The sequence below is a fragment of the Gorilla gorilla genome, chromosome 12, assembly GCF_029281585.2.
Source record: "Gorilla gorilla gorilla isolate KB3781 chromosome 12, NHGRI_mGorGor1-v2.1_pri, whole genome shotgun sequence".
Classification (NCBI taxonomy): Eukaryota; Metazoa; Chordata; class Mammalia; order Primates; family Hominidae; genus Gorilla; species Gorilla gorilla.
In genome coordinates this window covers 119,719,200-119,743,136 of record NC_073236.2, presented here as the reverse complement: position 1 = coordinate 119,743,136, position 23,937 = coordinate 119,719,200, and the positions used below count along the sequence as shown (strand labels likewise).

Below are 23,937 nucleotides of genomic sequence, written 5' to 3'. Positions count from 1 at the left end.
TCTTGTGCCGATCAGTAGTGGGATTGCGCCTGCTCTGGGTACATTGCCCAGGCTGGATCCCATTACTCTTACTGTGTTGCCCAGGCTGGAGTGCAGTGGAATTCAGGCTTCACTCCTTTCAGTGGAGCCACTACACTCCAGCCTGGGCAACATAGTGAGACCTCATCTAAAAAAACAAAACAAAGCAAAACAAAAAAAACAACAGTTCTTATCTTTTAAAGATAGATAGGTTGATTGATAGATAGATCAATCGATCTAGTGCTCACTCTGGCAGCACATACACTAAAATTGGAATGATACAGAGATTAGCATGGCCCCTGCACAAAGGATCACATGCAAATTTGTGAAGCATTCCATATTTTATGATGAATGTTTGAGAGATGAATATGTCAATTACCCTGATTTGATCAGTACACATTATATGCCTCTCAACATCACTATGTACCCCATAAATATGTACAATTACTATGTGCCAACTGAAAAATCTAAAAAATAAAGACATACGCTTAGATATTTATAGATGAATATTGTCTAGAATTTGCTTCAAACCAATCTAGCAAGCGGAAGTGGTGGCCGAATGTGAGTGGGAGTAGAGACGAAATAAAATTGGTTGAGTTGGCAATTATGGAGTTTTAGTGGTGGATACATGAGGTGGTGGTGTGTTGATGATACTAGTCTCTCTATTTTTATGTTTAGTTAACATTTTCTGATATGTAAGTTTAAGAAGAAAGTGTCCCAGAGTGGACAATAAATATGGTCTCTCTAGTTCAATGGTTCTCAACCTGGAGAGATTTTGTCCCCAGGGGACAGTTGGCAAGGTATGGTGGCCTTTTGGTCATCACAACTTGGTGGTGGAAGGGGGGATATGCTACTATTACCTATTGGATAAATGCCAAGTATTGGTTTTTATTGCTAAAGGCTGCAATGCTCAGATTGCCCCCCACCCCAACAAAGAATTCTCTGGCTCAAAATGTCAATAGCGCCAAGGGTTACGCCCCAGGTTAGTGTAATGTCTGTGACTTACTTTAAAGCTCCATTGTATGAACAGAAGAGATAGTGTCTCTGTGTGTGAGCTAATTGTAATGTATGCTCTAGGGTTGATGAGTTAACCCTTAAAGTAACTCACACCCTAGAAGTGGCTAGCAAGGGCTTCAAATATAGTTATTTAAATCTGCTCCCCAAAATTCATTAACTAGCATAAACAATATCCAGGTAATTTGTTGCTGGTGAAGTGAGTGATGTTCAAGAACTATATTCAGCTGGAAAGATGGTTTAGGCACCTATGTCTCTGCCTGAACAAGACATAAAATCCAGCAAACCTGGGTGCCTGACAAGCAGGGACTGGTGCTCTGGGTCTATTCCCATTTCATTCTGAGTCCCCTCTTGGCCTTGACAACTCTGTCTCCTGGCCCAACCAGAAGCTCAGCTGGTCCCGCTGACAGAACATCGCCATATCTTTGAGCTACTGGACTTCCCATGTGAGTGCTTATCAGCACGCCTAGCGGTAGAGAAAGGTGATGCCCCAAGTTTAGTGGAGGGGCCAAATGACTATTTTTGTGACTATTTGCTAATAAAAGTATGTCGTTGTGGCAGAATATGGTCTGAAATTTACTTTCATTGTAACATATCTCCTTGTGGCAAGGGTGTGGGCCTGAAGACCCTTTCCCATCTTATCTTTGGGGATTAGGAGACCCTAATGTTTACCCTAAGAACTTGATCATCATTGAACAGCCAAGTTGGCTGAGATCAGGAAGACGATAATGGTAGTGTATGTGTAGAGAACAAACTGAAGATGAGATTAGAACCTTTGCCTTCTCCATGATCTGTGTATCTTTCTCATGTCTTCCAGGAACACCACATACCTCCCTAACACCACCACCATGTATCATTGAACAGCTAGACTGGCTGAGATAGAAAAAATAATACTGGAGGTGTGTGTAGAGGATAGATGGGAGAGGAGATTACAACTTTTTCACTCCCTTTAGGATCTCTCTAATATCTTCCATACACCTGTCTGGCACCAACACCATGTATCACATGCACTTTTCCTGCCCCACCAGCGTCTCACCTATGTCCCCGGACACCTATATCTGTGGCTTCAACCATGGCCAGGAAGTGTCTCCTTGTGCCCAAGGCCTCTCAGGTGTGTCAGCAAGTAGGTAGGAGAGTCTCATGGCTCAGTCTGGCCTCAGAGGCTGGAATGTGTCATGGTGGCCATGATTGGTTTCAGCTGCCTTTAGTCCACAGCCGGGCATGTCTTCCATCTCCAGCAGGAGCCAGGCAAGAGCAGGCTGCCTCTGTGTCCTAGAAAGCCAAGGTCCTCCCTGGGCATAGCTGACGCTGCGCATGTAGGGACAGGAGGACTGTCCCTGGAAGGTGAGAGTGGCTGGGAGGGCCACACGGGAGGCCTCATTTTCAGCCACCAACAGCTCAGGAGAAGTGAGTTTCTCAGAGGATATTCTGAGAGCCTGTTTGGATGAGGAGAGGCTGAGAAGGCAGGGGCCACTGGGCATTACAGTGAGGGCAGGTGTGAGAGGGCATCCCCTAGGAAGGGGAAGGAAGGGTGGCATGCCAGCGAGGCAGGGAGAGGTTCCCAGGGCTGTCATGAGATGACCATTACCAATTTCACTGTTCTGAGGAGGAACATTGCTGCCCTAGCCAGCTCTCATTGCACATTCATGCACACACAGATACAGAGAGACACACAAGTGCGCACACGCATGCACACGCACACACACATACACACACGTACACATACACAGGTCACTGAGCCACATTCCTTGGCCACAAGGTCCTTTCTTTCCCAAGGTCTCAGATTGCGTGTCTGACATGGATTTTTCCTAGCTGCCTATCCCATGGTGTGCAGGCTCCCATGGGGCCCCACAAATGCCCCACAGGCCCCAGGGCAAGCTGCCCGACACCCGGAACTCTCCCTCAAGGTGCGGCTCTGAAGTAGACCAAACAGCCCTCGCCAAGGGCTGGGACTCTTCCCAGGAGACGAGTGCTCCTCCGACAGGGCCCTTAACAGGAGTCTGGCACCTGTCTCTATGGCTGTCTCTACTCAGTCCCAGCTGGTAGCAGCACCGTGGGGAAGCCTGGGGTAAGAGGCAGAAGGGGATTCTAGGCCTCTGATCTCTGCAACTCGCCCCCACCTAAACCATGCCAAATATACACACGCTGAAAAAAATCACACAAATCAAACACAGTGTGCCGCTTCAAGGCCCTTTTCCCACCAACTGCCTCCTTGACCCTGCCTGTCTGGGGGTCCTGGAGCCACCTGGGTCTCAGCCATGGTGGTGCTGGGCTTCTGCCGGGCAGTGCACAGCTCATGCTCTCTCCTCATCCATCGAGGGCTCTCTGGGCCCAGGGACTGGGCTGGGCATTGTTGATCTCTGTCTTTCTAACAGCAAACTCAGCCCAGAGCCTCCTCACCACCCCTCTACCCGCAGTGCTCAGAGAATGTCAGTGAACATGGGCAGAATTTAATTGCCTGGCAAGTTCAGATTTGCACCTTTGATCTGCAAACCTGGCAGGGCTGGGTGATGGGAAGAACATGGCATTTGGGTGCAGATGAACCTGGGCTTGAAACCCAGCTTTGTCATTTCTATCTTGTGACCTTCAGTAGCTGCTTCACACGTAACATCCCTCTCCATCCCTCTCCTGAGCCCAGGTGTTCTCATCTGGGAAGTGGGGAAAGTCGTACCTAATTCACAGGAGAACATGTGAGTGTACAACCAGCCCAGCCCGTCATCTGGTGGCCACTCATCTTCCTTTTGGGGATGAGCTGGGAGCCGTGATGAGTGTTTCAGTCTTGGTTCGGGGCAATGGGCCTAGTAAGCACTTTATATATATCCTAATCCTCCCAACAGTCCTATGAGGAGGGCACTATTATCATCATCAACTCCTTTGTACAGCCCAGGAAACTGAGGCACAGAGAGATTATGAAATTCAGCCACATTCACACAGCCCATAAGTGACAGGGCTATGGTTTGACCCAAAGTTTTTGGACTCTGGGGCCCACCCTCATAGCTATGTTACTAAACTGCTGGGTGTTTACCCCAAAACAGGAAACCTACAAAGGGGTGTTCTTTGAGTCTATCAAAAATATTTACTGAGTTCCTCCCAAGGAATTAGGAGAGGTGGTCTCAGCCCCACTGCAGGCTGCTCTCTGTGGGGTCCTGGGGAGCGGCTCCGGCCCTGGGCCTGCTGGCAGAGCTTCGCTGAGACCTGGCAGAGGCAGCCCTGCCCTGTCACGTCTCCCTCCACAGCCCACTTGCCTGCCAGGGTGTTTGAACAATGATTAACCAGCAGCGGGCAGGCCAGTGCAGGCCAGGCTGGGCACGGCGGGTGAGCTCACCCCTTGCACAATGGTGGCCGCACCCGCCGCCCGCACCCACCACCCAATTCAGGGGCCGGCCCAGTGGGGCAGGGCCAGGCGGGCTCCCAGAAGCAAGGGACATGAAGCTGGAGGGAAATAAGGGACAGCCTAGCCAGATGTGCAGATGTGACTACAATCACATTTGATGCCATCCTCCCACTCCAGCCCATGCAGACTCCAGCCCCTCTTGCCAGCCATCCATTGCTGGGATGAGACCAGCCTCAAGGGACATGTTCCTCAAACAGTGTCACCTAAGCCTGTCCCAAGCTGCTCCAGCCACAGAGCATCAGACTCCAGACTGGACTAGAGGACGCAGGAGGACCCGCCCACCCAGGCTCATGGCAGACAGGGAGCCACGCCTCAGGCCCCTCCTCCCCTTTCTCCACGAACCCTCTGAGGCTTGTGGAGCCCGGTCTCTGGCCCTGGCTGCTCGGAGAAGCACAGGCATGTGCCCACACCCACACCAGCCCCCGGGCCCCTCCCTGGGAGCATCCGGGGTCTCAAGCGCCAGAGCCCGCATGGTGGTGGTGGTGGAGAACTCACAGCTCATTCGGAGCCAAATCTGTCTCCAGATTCGCCGACGTTGCCACACCTGTCCACCCCAGCCTCGCCCGAGGCTTCAGCCTTTTATTTGCTTGTTGAGTGGAGCACTAAAGTCCTTTACCCTAAGTAAACCGTGTGTCCATTTCAGGTCCGGCTTCACTGCCTCAAAAGCTAGGAGGACTGAAGAAGGTTGGGATGTGCATCTGGGGTTCGGGGGACAGCACTATGTGTGGGGGTGGGGAGGGGGAAAGATAATTTTCTGTGAAGGTGGGAGGGGTGGAGGTGCCTTTACCCCACTCCCACTCCCCCTCCTCAGTGTTCTGAAAAGTCTGAACCCTGCTGGTCTGATGAGGGCTCCCAGCTGATCTGAGGGCTCAGTCAGCCTTGCTGGGTGCCCCTCCAAAAGAACCCAGGAGTCTGGGTGCCCAGGTCTGGGCCTGCCGGAGCTCCCTGGCCCCTCCTCACAGCCAAGAGACACTGTGATCCTCAGACTCTCTGAAGGCCCCTCAACAATCAAAAAAGGGTGGGCTCCCGCTTATTGAGAAGTTGTGCCTTTTTTGTCCTAGATTCACCTGCCCAGCCTCAGGGACCCCAAGTTCTGGGTCATGTGCTTGGGACATCCTCACAGCCCGGCCTGAGAAGAGCTGGGTGTTCTGGCTCCCATGGTGCCCTCATTCTCTCAGGACACCTGAGGCCCTGGCCCTGAGGCCTGTCATGCGGCCTTCTTGCAGCATCACTGTTTGTTTCCTGAGCTCCTGTCTGGGCTAAGCCCTGAGGAAGAAGAGAGTAGAGAGGATGTGCTTGCTGCCTCGGGGGCCTGCACCCTGGTTGGGGAGCCAGGCATGGATGCGGGCTGCATGAGCACCAGCTACCATGATGGCTCCCTAGCAGCACCGTCTGTATACCACACTTTGTTCTGAGCAGGTCACATGTGTTTGTTTGTTTATTTATTTATTTATTTTGAGACAGAGTCTTGCTCTGTTGCCCAGGCTGGAGATCTCAGCTCACCGCAACCTCCACCTCCCAGGTTCAAGCTATTCTCATGCATCAACCTCCTGAGTAGCTGGGATTACAGCGCACGCCACCACGCCAGACTAATTTTTTGTATTTTTGTAGCAAAGGGGTTTTGCCATGTTGGACAGGCTGGTCTCAAACTCCCGACCCCAGGTGATCTGCCTGCCTCTGCCTGCTGGGATTACAGGCATGAGCCAGTGTGCCCGGCCAATATGTGTTTAATTATTTATTACATGGGCTTCACAAGCCTGTGAAGCACATAGATCATTCCATGACCACCATTTTAAGGATGAGGGAAAGGCTAAGGCATAGTGACAGTAAGCAACTGCCTAGGGATGTACAGCTAGTAGGTGGCAGAGCCCGGCTAAGACCCAGGCAGCGGGTCCAGCACCCATGCTGTCAGTCTCTATGAGATGCTACCTTTGGAGCAACATGCACCAGGAAGACAGGGCCAGGGGCAGCTTTCAGAGGGTGTAGACCAGATGGCGGCAGCGCTTGGCCCTGAGGTGTGATGGGATTTTGTGAAACAGAAGCAGCACAGGGCAACGCAGACAGAGGAAGCAGAAGCAGTATCTGCAACTCGGAGGTGTTAATGACAATCACCCGAAGAAGGAGGTGGGGACAGGGGACTCCTGTACTTTCCCTCATACCCTTGCCTTGTTTGAATCTTCCATAATGTGCATATATTCATTAATTACAGGTGAAATTTAAACGCACAAAAAAATACAGTGAAGACTGAGTTGTGTGTCATAAAGCCATACAACCCAGCAGGAGTTGGCAAACCTTTCCTGTAAAGGGTCAGATAGTAAGTATTTGAAAATATTTTCAACTACTCAACTCTGCCACGGCAGCACAAAAGCGGCCATAGACAAGAGGCACACAAACGGGCGGGGCTGTGTTCTAATAAAACTTTATTTATGGACATTAAGATGCCACATTTTCGCATGTCACAAAATATTCTTCTTTTGAAGTTTTCAATCGTTGAAAATGTAAAAAGCATTTTTCCCTCACAGACCGTACAAAAGCAGGCATGGAGGCAATACTGTGGCCTCTGGGCCATCATTTGTACACCCCTTCCCCAAAAGGCTCAGATAGGCGAGAGAGCAGGGAGGCTCCAGAGTTGGCTGGAGTCTAGTTGGCTGAGTCCAGTCACTCAGGTTGGCTGCGGCCCAGGAGTCCCAGGAGCGAGGAGCAGCAGGGCTGGGCCAAGAGTGGAGAGGGCTGAGGACAAACCCATAGGGCCTCGAAGGCCCCAGGAAGAGATGTTGTCACAGCTGACTCAGCCCCGTGCTCAGACTCCAGTGTTACCAGGTCCTAAATGTGAGATGCAGGCGTCTGCTTCTCCGAGCTTCAGTTACTTCAGCTGTAAAATGGGACACTGGCATTGACCTTGAAGGTCATGATGCATGGAAAGAGAGGGTTAGGTCTTGTGAAAGGGGCTGAGGCTGGTGCCTATCCCGCACCAGAGACCCACGGGGGTGACGATGGTGTTTGCTGTTCATTCACACAATTTTTTTGGTTATTCTCAGGATGTTAAGCAGGCTCATGTCCAGGTATGTGTTTTAGAAATGTCTCCCTGGTGCTATGTGACGAATATGTCTGCATGTCTGTATGAACATCCTTCCTTCACCTTCCAGAAACTTCTCTCGGCTGCCCTGTACTAGGAAGACCAACCTGAGCAGACAGCATCCACAGGCTCCCTCACCCTCCTGTGGACAGACAACTCAGCTACTGGGGACCCCCAGAAGGAGATGAGGGGAGGGAGGAGAGCAGGGTTCTCCCTGACTCCCTCCTGCAGGCTGTGTGCAACCTGGATGCATCTTTTCGGAAAAGTCACAGCACTCTCCCAGCTCACCTCAGAGATTCAAGGGGGTCTCCCTGCCCCTTGCCCACATCTTTGTACACTCTTCTCAAATTATCCAAATTTGAATTTGACCTGCCTGATTGATAGAGGGCATAAGACTGGGTAAAGATACCAGCTAGGAGACTATTGCTATCATCTTGATGAAGGAAAATGAAGCAGTAAACCAGGACAGTGGTGATGAGGGTGAAGGAAGAGCTGGAACCAAGACATATGTAGATATTCAACAGGTGGAACCAGGAGCATTCCAGAGAGGGAGGAATCTCCAGGAGCAGTTGCATCTCTGGCTCAGGCAACGGAGGGGATGGAGATTCTGAGAGACGATACCCAGGGGGAGAGGCTGGTGTTTGGGATGGAAATGGTAACTTTGAGGCAGTGCCTGCAAACATCCAGGTGGATAAATGCACAATGTATATCCAGCCTTCCTGAAGCTCTGATTTTCTACCATGTTTAGCCAGGATCCATCCAGTTCTCCCAGACAAGCCATGTCAGCAATGGCCTGGGAGCCAGGGAGAGGGGTCAGTGAATAGATGGCTGCTGGCCTCGTCCTTTCCCTTCGGATGCAGGAACAAGGCTCTCAGATGCATGAACTCAGCCTAGAGTTCCTGGGTCTCCTGCTGCACCCACAGGAGAGGTCTGGGAGGACTCCATCCCCGGAGGTGCCAGCAGTTAAAGAAAGCCAGAGCTGCCAGCCAAAAAGCACCTTTGCCCATCAGCCAGGAAAGCTGAACAGGCTGGAGGGCTTCCATATGGGAGGCACTGGGCTTAGATCTTCCTTTAGCCATCCATTCCTTGGGGCTTTCAGGGGGCAGGAGGTCAGATCTATGCTTTCCTCGGAGGTGGGCCCTGGTGCTGGGGCGGGACCACAGGTGGCAGAGGGTGGGGGCTTAACTCCTTAGGCCTCACTGCTCATTCCTAGTTGGACTGACTTCTGATTACATTGTTGTTTCAGAAACAAGCACTCGATGGCATATTTCTCAATTGAGTCACTGCTCAGTTTGCCTTCTCCCAGGAAAGCAAACACTCTCCAGCTTCACCTCGGGCCATGGCTGTCATTGACCTTACTTACCTTGAAAGGCTCAGCACTGGGTTCCCGAGGCCCTTTTTAAGATCCAATTTCCCTGGTGCTTTGAGGAGGGTGGGGGGCATCAGAAGACCCTCTTGCTGGGAACATCCACTTCCCGATGCCTCCTCCTTTGACGTCGTGAGCCACAGGCCACCAAGCAGGTTCTGCGGCAGCAACTCAGAAGAGCCCTCTGGAGTAGGAGAGCCTGGATCCCGGTGCCCAAGGTGGGCACAGCCTGCAAGCAGCTCTGCTCAGAGAAGTCCCGCTTCCTAGGACTCATTCCAACTGTGCACATGACACTTTCGGGAGTAGGTCAAGAGCCCCGGGGGTCATTTGAACAGGAAGTTCTCGGGTCACATCAAATGTTCCATGTTGCCAACCCTCCATGTAACCCCTTTTCAGGAAGTCATCGGTCTCACTGGCAGGGTGGGGGAGGGCCTGGCAGTGTAACTGTCATGAGTCCCGTCTCCAGTGTCCGTCTGTTCAGTGCATTTGGCTTAACCCCCAGCTGTATGCACTGGGCCCCCAGGGCTGCCTCCCATACATCCCCCACAGCAGCCCAGCATGGGGAGAAAACATCCTAAAATCACCAGGGGCTCCAGGGAAAAGCCAAGAGGGGGCACGTGGCTGGTATGACAGCCAGGAATGCCCATGTGTTCAGGATGGTGGAGGCAATGAGGAAAGAGTGGCCCGATCTTCTCTCTGTTCCCTGCCTGTCTGTGTCATCCCCACTGGGTTCTAAATCCCTCTAGCATGTTCACAGGTAGCTCGCTGCACCCAGAGACCCCACCAGGCAGATAAACTTCTTTGTCCCACAGACAGAATTCCTCCACCTAGTCTTGCCTTCTTCCCCCTGCTGTCGTCCTCATCCCACTTCCAGCTGTGCCTGAAGAGAATCTGAGGGTCAGACTGGAGGGCGGGGAAGGAGAGGCCGAGCTGCCCCTTTCACAGCCTTCAGGACTGTCTCTGCCCCAGGTTCCCTGACTCCTGGAAGTTTCTGGAGTCCTAGACAGGTCCTCTTGGCACTTTAGGAACCAGCTCAGGGCCTGCCTCTTCCTGGAGGCCCTTCCTGTGCGTGCTGATGGTCTTGGAATCAAAGCACAGCTGCTGAGGAAGTAACTGGGAAAAGCAAAGGCCAGAACTGCAGGGTTGAGGAGGAGGAGACAGTGAGGAGAAGCCCACAGTTCATCTCCGGGGCTCCTCCAGGTGGCTGGCGGAGCGGCTGAGTGGCCCGAGGACTTCCTTTCCCAGGAGGCTGCGCCACAGACTTGGAGCTGTGGGGTGGGGTGGCAGGTGAGAGGGCAGGCTCTCTCCTGGGCAGCACAAAGGAAGCGTCCAGGGGGCCCAAGACAGCTGTCTCACCATGCGGTCTGAGCACCCCCAGCCCGGGCATGTGAGCAGAGCTAACTCTTGCAGGAAGTGGCCTCAAGCTGGGAGGGAATGGTGGGAAGGCCGCCTGGGAAGTGGGGCTCAGAGGGTGCTCCCCAGCCTGGCCCCTGACTCATGAGAGCACACTGTGCCCTTTGAGGGTGGCCTGCTCTAGCCATCTCTGCGGGTGCTGCAGGGGAACAGGGAAATGGGGAACCAGCATCTGCCCACAGCCTCCCTTCTCCCACAGAGGCAGGCTCCAGGCCTCAGCTCCCACCCTTCCACCAACTCACCTCCCCGCCTCACCTGGTTTTCCTATTTTTTTTTGTTCTCCAGGCTTTTCCCATGGGAAAATCCCACCCACCATTCCAGGCCAGCCAGAAAGCCTCTCCCTGACACCTGACCAAGTGTTCCCTGCTGGCTCACAGATAGCCAAGCCCCAGAGGTCTGATATGTGACTTCCCGGCAGGATGCTGTGATCTCCAAGGGCAAGGTCCCTGGAGGGAGCCGGGGCTGTACAATGTTGGCCCTCAGCAGGGTCTCCAGGCAGGACTGCTTCCTCAGGCCAGCCCATGGTTCCTCCACCCTGGCTCCCACTCCCCCTCCCTCCTGGCCTCAGGGAGCTGACAAGGCCAGAGGCCCCTGAATTCCTGCCCGAGGGCTCACCCCTGCCCTCGGTTTCACAGACCACCTTTGTGTAGGTCACTGTTGCTGAGGTCTTTCTAGCCCAGCACAAATCTGGGGCCTGGTCTTAGTGACTGACCCAACAGAGAGCTCCCAGTAACTCCCAGTAACTCCCAGTAACTTCTCTGCCAGCCATCGGCTGCTGCTCCTGTCCCTTTGAGGAACTAACGACAGTTCTGTGAGTCAGTAACTAGGGGCAGAGGGAGGGGTGACAGACTCATTGCAGATATCAGGTGATCACTGCAGATATCATGTGATCGCTGCGGCCATGGAGCCAGTGGCGTCCCTGTTTCTGCTTCCCCAAGAGGACATTCTCCTCCCATGGGGAAGGCCCCCACTGTACATTTGCAGCATCTAACCTAGATGGGCTCAAGAAAGCCACTCCGCACAGCAGAAAGAGCACTGGCTGGGAGCAAGCGAGTCTGGGCTCCCCACGGCTGGCAACAGACTCCCCTTCTCTGAACCTCAACTTCGAGGGGGTGGCGCTCAGAAACCCTACGAATGCTCACAGTTTTGTGACCTCTTGAAGTCCATGTACATGAAGCAGCTGCGGGCTCAGCCACATCCTGAAGGATCCCATGAGGATGAGTCCTCGTTAGCATCTGTCTGCCCTGGCTCCTAGAAGAACTTGTGATGCTGTGATGAAGCTTTGAAGTCAGGCAGTCCTGGGTTCAAGTACCGGCTCTGCCTCTTACCGGTACATTTTGCACCTTTCTGAAGTTGATTTCCAGATGAGGAGATCTGAGGCCCCAGGAGGGAAGGAAAGCACCCAAGATACCAGGCGGGACCCTGGGCCTGCTGGCCTGCAGCTCTGCACTCCTTCTCCAGAGGGCTTGCCCTAGAAGGAGCCAGGGTGCTGGGAAGGCTGTTCCACTTTCAAGGGCTGAAATGAAGGTGGTTGTGTCTCACAGCCTGGCTGGCAAGGCTAGTTCCTCCACCCTGGAGCATCTGTAGATACACCACAGACACAGTGAGGGGAGCAGACAGGCTGGGACCACCTGGCCCTGGAGGGAAGCCCTGGGAAGGCTGGCTGGGCTGCCTCCTGGGCTGCCTCCTGGGGCTGCAGCCGGTCCTGTGCCTTTCATCTGCAGATACCCGGCCTCCCTCCCCACATGGTGCCCAGAAGGCCTGTGGGAGCTTCCCCTGCTGACAGCTGCTGTCAGCAGGGGGCCACACCTCCTGTAGCCCTTGAAGTGTGAATATTTCTTTTTTCATAGCACACTCACCCCAGGCCCCAGTCCCTCACATCCCTTTAAGAGATGTCCATTACCTGAAGGATGGGGGATGGAGCGGCCCATGGGTGGAGGAAGGGCAGACAGGGTGTGGAAGCAATAGTTGTGTTTGTACAAATGGAGCCCTCCCCGCCAGCCACTAGAGGACGAGCTCGAGGGTACAGGTGTGTCTGTGCAGATGGGTCACTGCACCTATGCGGTGTCTGCTTGAAGCAGTGTCCTCTTTTCTAATTTCAGTAAAAGCCATGCCCACTCACCAAGCCAGGTGCCTGTCCAGAGGGGATCTTCCCCAAGGGAGCGCTGTGTCTAACACGCACAGACGTGCTCCCTGTGCCCCTGCCTGCCCTTTGACTGTGCCTGGGGAGAATTTGGGTGGGGAGGAGGGCTCGGAAGGTGCACAGCAGGTGGGAACTGAGTTCACAAGTAAGCTTCTCCCCAGAACAGAACATCCTTTTTCTAAATCCCAACCCAATTGTTTGGTGACCACTAGCACTTCCAGCCAGGAACCTGAGTCCGCTGCCAGCCAGCACAGTGCCCAGGAGCCCCATGACTACCTCCAGGCCAGCCCTGAGCCATTTTGAGAAGCCAGAGAGCAATGCTGCCCGGATGAGGCGGGTCCTGCCTCTTCAGTGCCTCCCTCCAGGGAAGGGTGGGGCAGAGGTCCTGGAGCCCAGCCCCCTCCCACAGCCACCCCAACTCTCCAGGCTTCAAAGGCCCACAGGTCATTTCTGGCCCGGAGGCCAGCCCGGACCAGGCCAAGCCCCAGTGGGCTGTGAATCCACCAAGTCTCTTTTTTGGGGTCTCACATGCTCCATCTGCAATATGTCTTGGGCAGGAAGGATGAAGGCTGAGTTCCACCACTCCAGCGAGTGGACCTCAGCCTCCACCCTTCCTGTATTCTTATAATCAACACCCCCCTCACTACAATCCTGTATGTGTGTGTGTACTTGCACATGCACACGTACACACACACATACGATTCTGCAGGGAAGACATGGGAGACGGAGGACCTAGCCTAGTTGTGACTCTGATGCACTGTGACCTGGCCTGGAAGGTTCCATAGAGTAAGCATCAGTACATGAGGCAGGCGCCGTGGCTCAGGGATCCCTATGGCCCTTGTGCGGTGCTTCTGTGGCTTCCTTAGCCCCTCTTTTTTCCGCTCTGCCTTCTCCCAGGGCCAGGCGCAGGGAGCTGGGTGAAACAAGAGTTCATGAATGAACAAATGAATGGATGGAGTGGAGTCCCTCTCCACCCTCACTTCCGATCCCCTAATCCCCTTCCCATCCCCATCTCTAGGCCTGGCTCGGGGGCAGAGCCCCAGGTGTTTTTCATTAAGGGTTTTACTGGGATTCTCAGGCTCTAGCTGAGGAAGGCTGAAAGAGCCATCTAATCCTCTGCCCCACCCCCAGGCTGAGCCCAACACAGTGGGAGTCAGGTTACACAGTGGGAAGCAGGGGCCTATCCTCTCCCACTACCCAGACCCTTCTTGGGCAGCCTCTGGCCGTCTCCAGGAGGTCACCTAGGGCCCAGCTCCAGTCTCCAAGCCCATTCCCCTCCACCTGTTCTTTATACTGCAACAGTCAGGACATCCTTCTAAGGAACAAAGCTAATTATCCCATGCCCTTACTTTAGAATCCACCCAGGCTGCCCCCTTCCTTTTTTTTTTTTTTTTTTTTTTTTAACAACTGGCTCTGATTTGTGGCACTTGCCAATGTCCATGGTATAAATATTTCCATCATGGCCAATTTCAAACTACCTTTTGAGGTCACTGAACTCATGAGCACAGTCAGCTCTCAAAAGCCAGTAGAGCCGGCTCCCTCGCCATCAGCCACACCCCTGTGCCCTTGACCTAGAAAACCAGCCCTCCTTTACTGGCTCCAGTTGTCCCTCCAGCCTCACTTCTCACTGCTTTTCCACCCCCAATACAGATACTGCACACTGGGGTGGGGGGATCTTGCGGGTCCCTGGGTGCACCTGGCACTTTCCAAGAACACTTCTCTCCTCCTCTTTTGCCGGGCCAGCTCCTTTGACAAGACCTCATTCACATGCCTCCTCCTCCAGGCAGTCTTCCCTAAGTCCTCAAGCTGGATGGGGTGTCCTTCATCTGTTTCTACAGCACTGCCCTTGGACATCTGTATTGTTTAATAATGCATGTGTGTCCTTGCCACAAAACCATGGGCTCTTCAAAGGCCAGGGCTGTGCTCCTGATATCTCTGGGTCCCCAGGCCCTGATCCAGAGGAGGCCTCAGTAACTGTGTTGAAGGAGTGAGACGCACGTAGGGATGTGCTCAGGGCACAGGGCTCCAAAGGAAGAGCCACTTCGGAGGGCTGGAGCTATTCTCTTGGGCTTCCCCAGCAAAGGCCAGCGCTGCCTATGTAGCCAGCTTCCTGGGAGACAGAGGGCACTGCCCATGCTCCTCCCACCATGGGAGAAGGGAATTGCTCCCCAACTTCTGCATCTGACATATTCCAAGTGACATCCCCCCACCTGCCCACTGGCTCATAGGGACACGGAGCTGCCTGGGGCTGGGTAGAAATGAGCTGCCATCTGTCCCCTGGTTGTTTGTGTTCTCATGACCATGGTTCCCTGCAGGGTACATCATTATTAACTGTGGTGCCAGCACCCAGGCGTGTCAGGGAGGCCACCCTTTCCCATGCCTGGGAACCGCTTCAGGGCTTGCTGGGGCAGCTCCAGCCTGGAAGAGCCTCTCCCACGCCTGTCCAGGTGTCCTCTGGGACAGAATGGATGAACAGGAAGCAACCGTGGCACAGGAGCGGCACAGACCTGGGTCTGCACGTCCGCTTGGCCACTCGGGAGCTGCATGAAGAATCAGTTTGGATCTCAATTTCCTCATTTGCAAAAACAGGGTGGGGATTCCTGCCTGTCAGGGATTTTGTGACCATCAGAGTCATAGCCACTATTCATGCAATGCTTGCAAAGTGCCCAAACCAAAATGCTGAAGAGTTTACTCCCATTACTTTATTTAATGTCCCTAGGAGATGAGTTCATTTCACAGATGACAGAGCTGAGGTTCTAAGGAGTTTATGGTCACACACCCAGTAAAGTGGGGTCTAACCCCAAAGCCCCTGCTCCTGCCACTATATTACTCTGTGTCCCTGAAATTGGAGGGTAGGCATGGATAGAGCCTGGCACATTCTAGGCACATTGGAAATGGTAGTCCTTATTCATAATTAATCAGAATCTTGGTGCCTGACATTTAGTGGCACGCTGCATTTTCTTAAATCTCTTTCCAAGTCTCATCTGCGCCTGAAGGTGGGCACCGGCCCTCCTGCTTTCCCTATAAGGAAATGGAGGGGTAAGGAGATGCAACAGTTTCACGCAGTCCCTCAGCCAGGGCGGGCAGAGACTGCTGAGCGCCAGCTCTGGGCTCCCGGCCTGGCCTCTGGCTCCTGGGAGAAACTCCCCTTGTCTGGGGTGCAGGCAAGGAGGGAGTTGAACAGACAGGGCTGGGAAGAAGGGCTGCCCGTCAGGCTCGGACGCGGAGTGTGTGAGTAGCAAGGCCAGCCCCCTCAAGCTGTCTCCACTTCAGTCTCCACCAGGGGCCACAAAATCATGTCCAGCTAGTCCTGAAGATCCAGGCTTGCCACCTTGAGCAAACCCTTATCCTCTCCAGACCTGTTTCCTCGCCTGCGAAACAGAATAACGCCTGCAGCACCACACAGCTCGAGTCTGTGTGAGAATACGATGAGGGAAGGATGGTGAAGACCCCTGAGCACTGTGGGTGTGAGCGCTCTCTGGGGAGGGGCCGGCCCTGGCTGGTCAGCCTTGTGTGGCACTGTACCAGAGAGGCACATCTGAGGGACAGCTAAGCTCCCCCTGGGGAGCAGGGACTGTGCCCCATTTCATGCACAAAGCATGCTTAAGCTCCCCCTGCGAGAAGCCCTGCTGTGTGTCTGGATTCTTAGGCCTGAAAGGCCTTAGCTTTCACATCAAGCGACCAGTCTTTTCTAATGAGTTCAAGTGGTAGCACATCTGATAGGGCAAAACAGCCTCATTTACAAAGACAACAATAAATAAAAATGTTATATAGCCTTGAGAATAAGGCCAGACAGTCAGCCCAAGGTCCCTGGAGCAACACATAGAGAAAAAGAGTTGGTAAAAGTCTTTCTTCTTCTGTGGACTCTGTCCGGGCAGCCATGAGCTGGAACTCAGCCCAGCCCTCATGCCACGGGATATTTTCCACCCTCAGAAGTAGCTGGGCTGGACCCAGAGGGGAGGCCAGGCTGCTCCTGCACTGGGGACCCAGGGGCCCAGTGTGGACCCTCTTCCTTGGCCGTCAGGCTGCAGGGAGCACCTATCAGGAGGATGGGGCTGGTGTCTGCATCCTTGAGGCCTCCCGGCCTGGTTCTCACTAGACCTGGTCACCCTGGCCTGGCAGAATCCTGGGAAGTACGAGAAGTCATCTCATCTGGGGCCACATCTGATGGGTGAGGGGAAGCTGAGGATCAGAAGGAGGCAGCCCTGGTTAATGGATGTCACCCTGGGGCTCCACACCGTCTCAGTCTGTGGCCCTGTCACTGGTCCAACAACAACATCTATCAGGTGCTGAGAGGTGGCAGTAGCCCATGTGCGGCCATGTCATACCTCTCCCAGGCTTGCAACAGACACCCTGTGCACTAGTCACGAGGCTGGAAAATGGCAGGACCAGGATTTTGAGCCCAGGCATCTGGCTTCAGAGTTTTTCTCTGAACCGCCATGCCCTCCCACCTCCCCCATGAGTTCTGAAGGGGGACCATGTCTCCTGCTCCCCAGTGCCCACTTTCCCTTTAAGGGCTAACACGGGGGTTAAAAGCCCCACAGAGGGAAGCTGTTCGCCCTTAGAGAAGGTATCCCAGCTGATGGCCCAGGCTCTGTCCTCGAAAGGGCTCTGCAGATTTGGGATTGAAGATGCTGCCCTGGATTGGGCTCAGGGGCTCTCGCCTGTAATCCCTATTTGGGAGGCTATTTGGGAGGCTAAGTCAGGATGATTGCTTGAGGCCAGGAGTTTGAGGCCAGCCTGGGCAACATAGACCCTGTCTCTAATTTGAAGAAGAAAGATGCTGCGCCGGAAAGGTCTTTCTGAGGTCCAGATTGCCCACAGGGGGCTCTGAGGCAGCCCAGGGGAACCCCAGCAGGCTTGCCCTGAGGCTCTGAGGGCAGCCAGCCCATCTGCTGCCTCCTGGGTCTGCAGGTCTCAGGACTTTTCAGCCTTAAATCTAGTCCAAACTTAAACTGTCCACGTGGCTGTGCAGGCTTTGCTGAGGTCAAGGAGCAAGTTGGGGGCTGAAATCCTGCTGTCCAGGTGCAAGGCTCACAGGCCTGGAGGACAGAGTGACTTTCTCTTACTGGTCAGAGGTGCTGTCTGCTAACTGAGCTGCACCCCACCCGAATGGGGATGTGCAGAGGCACCATGTGGCCTGGGGCTAGGCCTGCCCAAGGAAAGGCCACACAGTCAGCCCAAGGTCCCTGGAGCAAGTGTCCTCCTGCCCTCTGGCCCTGGGCCTGTTCACCTCTGCAGGTTCTCCAAGGTTACTTCACAGCCTCAGGCAAACAGACCATGCTTTCTGGATTCTAAATCAAGATTCATAGGTGGACAAAGGAAGTGTTTCGATTTATGAATCTGGAGATAAGGAAATGCTCATAGTTGAAGAGCACTTGCATTTTTCTAGTTTTGAGTGGTTACAAAGTCATCATTTCCACACCACGGAACACTACTCAGCAATGAAAAGGAACACACTCCTGATGCACACAGCTTGGATGGAGCTCAGATGCAATCTCCTAAATGAAAGAAGCCAGACTCAAAAGGCTTCCTACTATATGATTCCACTCATAGGACATCTGGAAAAGGCAACACTTACAGGGACAGAAAACAGATGAGTGGCTGCCAGGAGCCAGGGGTGGGGAAGGGGTTGACTACAAAGGGCACGGGGAAGTTTTGGGGATGAGTAAACTGTTCTAGATCCTAACTGTAGTGGTGGTTATACAATTGCATGCATTTGAAAAAAGACTGTATAACAATAAGGGCAAATTTTACTGTGTGTAAAATATACCTTAGTTTTTTTTTTTTTTAAGAAAGGAAAAAATTACATTTTCTTTTTAACATTACATGCCCCCTTTTTTCAACTCATTTTGACTGTAACATAAATTTGAATTATTAAAATATTTCGGACTGGGCGCAGTGGCTCACACCTGTAATCCCAGCACTTCGGGAGGCTGAGGCAGGTGCATCACCTGAGATCAGGAGTTTGAGACCAGCCTAGCCAACATGGTAAAACCCAATCTCTACTAAAAATACAAAAAAATTAGCTAGGTATGGTGGTGCATGCCTGTAATCCCAGCTACTACTCAGGAGGCTGAGGCAGGAGAATTGCTGGAACCCAGGAGGCGGAGGTTGCAGTGAGCCGAGATTGTGCCATTGCACTCCAGCCTGGGCAACGAGAGCAAAACTGTGTCTCACGAAAAAAAAAAAAAAGAAAGAAAAGAAAAGAAAAGTATTTCACCTAGTGGATATCTGTGAAGCACTCCCTGTAAATCTATGTGCTCTGCACGGAGCAGCGAGCTGGACCCAGAAGGCCCTCCTCACACCTCCTGACCCTGTGCACTCAGGCCCTATACGCCTCTGTTTCCCTTCCTGGGGAATCTGTATGGCTTCTTGCCTAACAGTGACCCATGTGGCTCAGCCAGTTACTATGTGGTAAAATACTGGAATTTCTGAGATGTTTCCATGGCTTATGGGACCATAATATTTGAAGTGGGAACCTGGGAACCAGCCTCCTCGTCACCCCACCCCTTCTCCATCAGGGAAGAGGAGAAGCAGCGCAAGCTGTCAGGCCATGGTCCAGTGCGGACTCTGGCCTGCTGTGTGACTTATCGAGAATCCTGTGTCAAGATATCTTAGCTGATGTGCCCCTGCCGTGGGAGGGCCATTGGCAATGTTTTGCTTTATTTTTTTTTTCATTGAACCAAAGTTATCTGGACTATTGTGCATAAAATCAACCCACTGGTTGTTCCTCTCAGTCCTCTTTCCTGAGTATCTTCAGAATCCAGTCACGGCTCCCTTCCTGCGGCCACCTCTTGTTCCAGGCCACGGCCCCTCTCACAGGGACCCTGCACAGGCCTCCCAGCTGACTGGCCCCCAAGCCCCTCCCACAGCAGCCAGCAGGATCATTTGGAGACCAAAGCCTGCCATGCTCCTCCCTCAAAGTCATGAGTACATGAGGAACCCACACCCATTAGCAAGAAAAAGAACAAAAACCCCTTAGGAAGAAGGGCCAGAAAACAGGACAATGCAATTCCTCTAAGCAAAAAGCAATACAAATGGCAAAAACATATGAAATGGGGTTCACGCCTGTCATCCCAACACTTTGGGAGGCCGAGGCAGGCGGATCACCTGAGGTCAGGAGTTCGAGACCAGCAAGGCCAACATGGCGAAACCCCATCTCTACTAAAACGACAAAAACTAGCTGGGCATCGTGGTGTGTGCCTGTGGTCCCAGCTACTTGGGAGGCTGAGGCACGAGTATTGCTTGAACCCAGGAGATGGAGGTTGCAGTGAGCCGAGATCCTGCCACTGCCCTCCAGGCTGGGCAACAGCGCAAGCCTCTGTCTCAAAGCAAAACAAAACAAAACAAAATATCTGAAATGATTCCTAACCTTATTTGCAATTAAATAAAAGAAAATCAAAACAACCATGTGATACCATCTCTAACCCCCACTCCAGCGGAACGAAGAAAATGGAACCACTTGAAGGTGTGGTCTCTGGGACTCCCACCTGAAGTTTGGACACAGGGACAGGTGTGGCCAATGGGTGAAGTTTTTGGAGGGCAATTGCAAAGAACACTCCTTTCCATCCAGAGTCCACTGCTAGAAAAGCCTCTGAGGTGTGTTTATTGATAATGGCTTCCTAAAATACCCACACAAGACCTTCAGTCCTGCACTGTGTACAATAGCAGAAGCCTGGAAATAAGGTGCTCACCAATAGGGAAGAATTGGGTCAGTTACAGTCCGTCCACACAACAGAATGCTCCGCAGTCATTGTATGAATGGGGTAGAACTGTCTGCACGTACTGAAATGAAACTGGGTCAGAAAAAGGAGCTGTAGGTCCCCGTGGATAGACCCATCCCTTTGGTGTAACTTTTTAAAAGCATAGACTTATCCTCACAGGTATGTGCACGGAAAAAATTTCTGGAAACAGCAACCAAAAACCTATTAAATGAAATTGCCTTTGGCAAGAGACAGGTGAGGAGAAGGAGGATTTCACTTTTCATTTTGGACTTTTCTGTTCTGCTTGGATTTCTAATCATGCGCACATGCGTATTTTAATTTTTTAAAGGTCATCAGGAAATATCTAGGTGGTGAGATTTGAGGTCAATTTAATTTTCTTTTTGTACTTTTCTATTTAAAAAAGAATCAAAATCAATGTGTTTAAATGTTTCAAAACAAATAAAAACCTCCACTGCTCTGGGGATAAAGTCCACAGTCCTGAGCATTACACCCGGGAGGGAGGTTCTTCCGGCTTCACCTCCAACTTCCTCGTGCTGAACTCCTGGCCCCAACCCCAGCCAACCCCATCAACTCTCTACAGTACAAAGCTCTGTGCCGTCTTACCTCTGGGCCTTTGCCTATGCTGTTCCATCTGCCTGGAATGCTCCTTCCCCTCTGGGTCATCCCTTCATTTGACCTTACGTTTCCTTTGGCTTGATGCTAGGTGCCTGCCAAGTGCTTGGTGGTATGGGCCTGCCTGATGGCTCCCCCTGGCCTCACCTCCATACCCTCAATGCTCCTACTATGCTGCCAGCCTCCCTCACTACCTTGCAACAGCCTTGAAGGTAAGGACGGGGCCTGGGTCACTGGCAATGTCCAGGGCCTGGCACTGTGCCTGGCACATAGTAGGTTTCATAAACATTTGTTGACGGAACTGACAGATGACTGACTGACTGAATGAATAAACAGTGGCACCCCAGGCTTATCCTTAAGCAGGCCTGTCTGTGGGGTGAGGTTCCTGGCCAGGCCCCAGACGCCAGGCCTGGGCACCTGCGGAGGCAACCTGGAGGGGCAGACACAGCCGCCGGCAGCAGAGCCGCCCGCTTGACTCCAAGGTGGCTTTTATTTCCTCTTATTTGGGTGCCAAGTCCCTGAACAAATATTTTCCTGGAGTGGAAGAACGGCTTAGCTCCCAGCCTTAAGTGCTGGAAACACCGGCTGGGTAGGGCAGGTTCCAGGAACCAGAGGAAGCTAGGGCCTGGCTGCAGCTGGGGGAGGGGGTCCCGAGGGCTGCCCTCCAGGCAGTGCCCACCCTCCCGCTGTCTGAAGAGGGGGCCCGCTCCGCCTTCCCCATCAGGCTCAGGGAAGCCGCCACTCGCTTGCTCTGCTCAGCACACAGCTGCGAGAGGCTTTTGCCCTGGGCCTCTCTGCCCATAAATCAGAATCCTCTGGGATTCTGAAGAAAACGTACACCATGTGGGCCTCCCTCATTTTTGCTGAAAAAGCTGCAGTGAGATTTAAAGGAACTAATTAGAATCTCAGAAGCCCTTTTATAGCGTTTTTCTTCCCTTTAACTTTCTTATTGAGGAATAACATACACAGAGTGCACTCATCTAAGTGTATAGCCTGATGATTTATTTACATATATGTTCACCCTTCTAATCACCACCGACATCAAGCCAGAGAACATTTCCGCACCCCAGAAGGTTTTTTCTGTCCATGCCTAGTCAATACCACACCCTCAGCCTGAGGAACACACGGGCTTCTATTATCATCAATTAGTTTTGCCTGTTCCTCAACTGCCTACAAATGGAATCATGCAATGTCGGCTTTGTTGTGTCTGGCTTCTTGTGCTTAATATATATGCCCATGATGTTCATCTCTGTTGTACCTGTGTCCGTAGCTTGTCCTTTTTTGTTGCTGAGTAGTATTTCACTGTGTGAATACACCACAATTCATTTATCTATTCTCACGGTGAAGGACATTTGGGCTGTTTCTGTTTGAGCTCTGATGAATAAAGCTGTTACATGCATTCTTATACACACCATTCAGCAGATATATGCTCTCATTCTGCTTGGATCATAGGGTAGGTATAAGTTTAGTGTTAGTAAGTATTTCCAAGTGAGTTTCCAAAGAGCTCCTATCAATTCTCACTCCCTCCGACAGCCTAGGGACATCTCCCCACAACACGACATTGCGCATCCCTAAAAGCAGCCTTTCTGGTGGTGGGAGTTGGGTGTGGTGGTGACTTGCACTGTTAAACGTCTTCTAAATGTTGCTTGACTTCCAGAGCAGGGTAGCAGTACCAGCCAGCCTCAATGAGCACCCCAAAAGCAGAGCCCCCCTACTCGCAATGAGCCCCTGAATGCCATGCCTCCTGCCAGGCTGCACAAGGAAACATCTGCCCTCCAGGAGCACCGAGGGTGGCAGGAAGCCAGAAAGATACCTGCTGTCATGTGGCAGGAGGTGCCCGAGAGGCATGACCTGAAGTTATGAGAACACAAAGGACTCAAGTGCCTCCCCCAGCTTTGAAGGAGAGCAGGTGTGGGGCGGACCTGCTGAGGACCTGCACTGGGGCAAATCCATCCTTGCACATGTGCACGCCACGAGTGGGCGCGGCTCATGTACTGGGGAGGCGCAGCGGTGTTGGGAGAGGGAGGAAGGGAGAAAGCCAGGGGAGGGCTGGTCCCATGGCCAGGCAGAGTCTGCAGAATGGGGGCCTCCAGCTCCAACAGCTTTAGGGCCTGTGGGCCCAAAGCAGTTTCTAAGCCCCTCTAGGCTCCTCACTCATACAGCTCCAGGTGCCAGGGGGTCACCACCTCCTGAGGCAGCCCAGCCTCCTTTCTCTTCTGCCAAGCTGGAGAGAAGGGGCAGGGGAAGAGGGTAATTGGGGTGAGGGAGAGGGCGCCTCAGCGGAGGGAGCGTGGTCCTGGTCCCGGGGCTCCTCTGCACAGTCGGTACCTGCAGACCCATTTAAAAAACCCTTTCTCCCAGATGCTGTGGGAGGCCCGTGCACCAGCAGTGCCTTACCTGGGAGGGAGCCTGAGATGGCCCACCTCAAGGCCCAGCGCTGGGACTACTGTCCCTTCCGCCCTAGATGGCCCACTCAGAGCACAGCCTCATCCCCAGGCTCCCCTGTAGGACAGCAAGGTGAGGCAGGGGCACGCCGACCAGGTGCAGCCAGTTTTGCCTCTTACCAGCCCCTCCTCCCCACCCATCCTACAAAGTCATCAATCCTCACCTCTGCTCCATGGCCAGGCCTCAGGCCCTCAGCCTTCTGCATCTTCAACTTTCCTGCAGCCCCTCAGAGGCACCCTCTCCCTTGTGGGCAGCCCTGCAGCTCCGCATTCCAGCCCCTCCCTCCTGCACCTGCCGGCACTTCACATCCTCTACTGACATCCCTTCCCCGCATGAGAGACTGACTTGAATTTGTCCTTCCAGACCCAGTTCAACCACCCTCTGGCACCTCCATGACCCAGACGCTGTGCAGGTTAGGTGCCCTGTTGCCCCACAGCCCACACAGTTCTCTGTCATTGATACCACTCTGTCATTTGTCTGCTCCCTCTGGCCACAACCTCCCTGAGAGCAGAGAGCAGAATAGAAGGCAGGGTCTTTATTCTGGCTATGAAAACATATCCCAAGCAAAACCCCCGAGGCAAGTGAGGCAAAAAAATGCTATTTAAAACAGAAGCTGGCTGCACATTGAGAGTGCAGCACGATCTGAGAGAAGATGGCTCGTGCGTTTAGAAAATAACTTGGGAGAGGTCTTAGTAGAAGATCCAGTGAGTCGCCCATGCAATGTACACA

At 53.0% G+C, this 23,937-nt stretch overlaps 1 non-coding gene across 1 annotated transcript; it reads left to right on the top strand.

The window, feature by feature from the left end:
* Positions 1 to 258: 258 nt before the first annotated feature.
* On the top strand, positions 259 to 363 carry LOC115933703 (U6 spliceosomal RNA). The gene has a single exon (XR_004069557.1). It is a non-coding gene; the product is annotated as a U6 spliceosomal RNA (small nuclear RNA).
* The last annotated feature ends 23,574 nt before the right edge of the window (positions 364 to 23,937 follow it).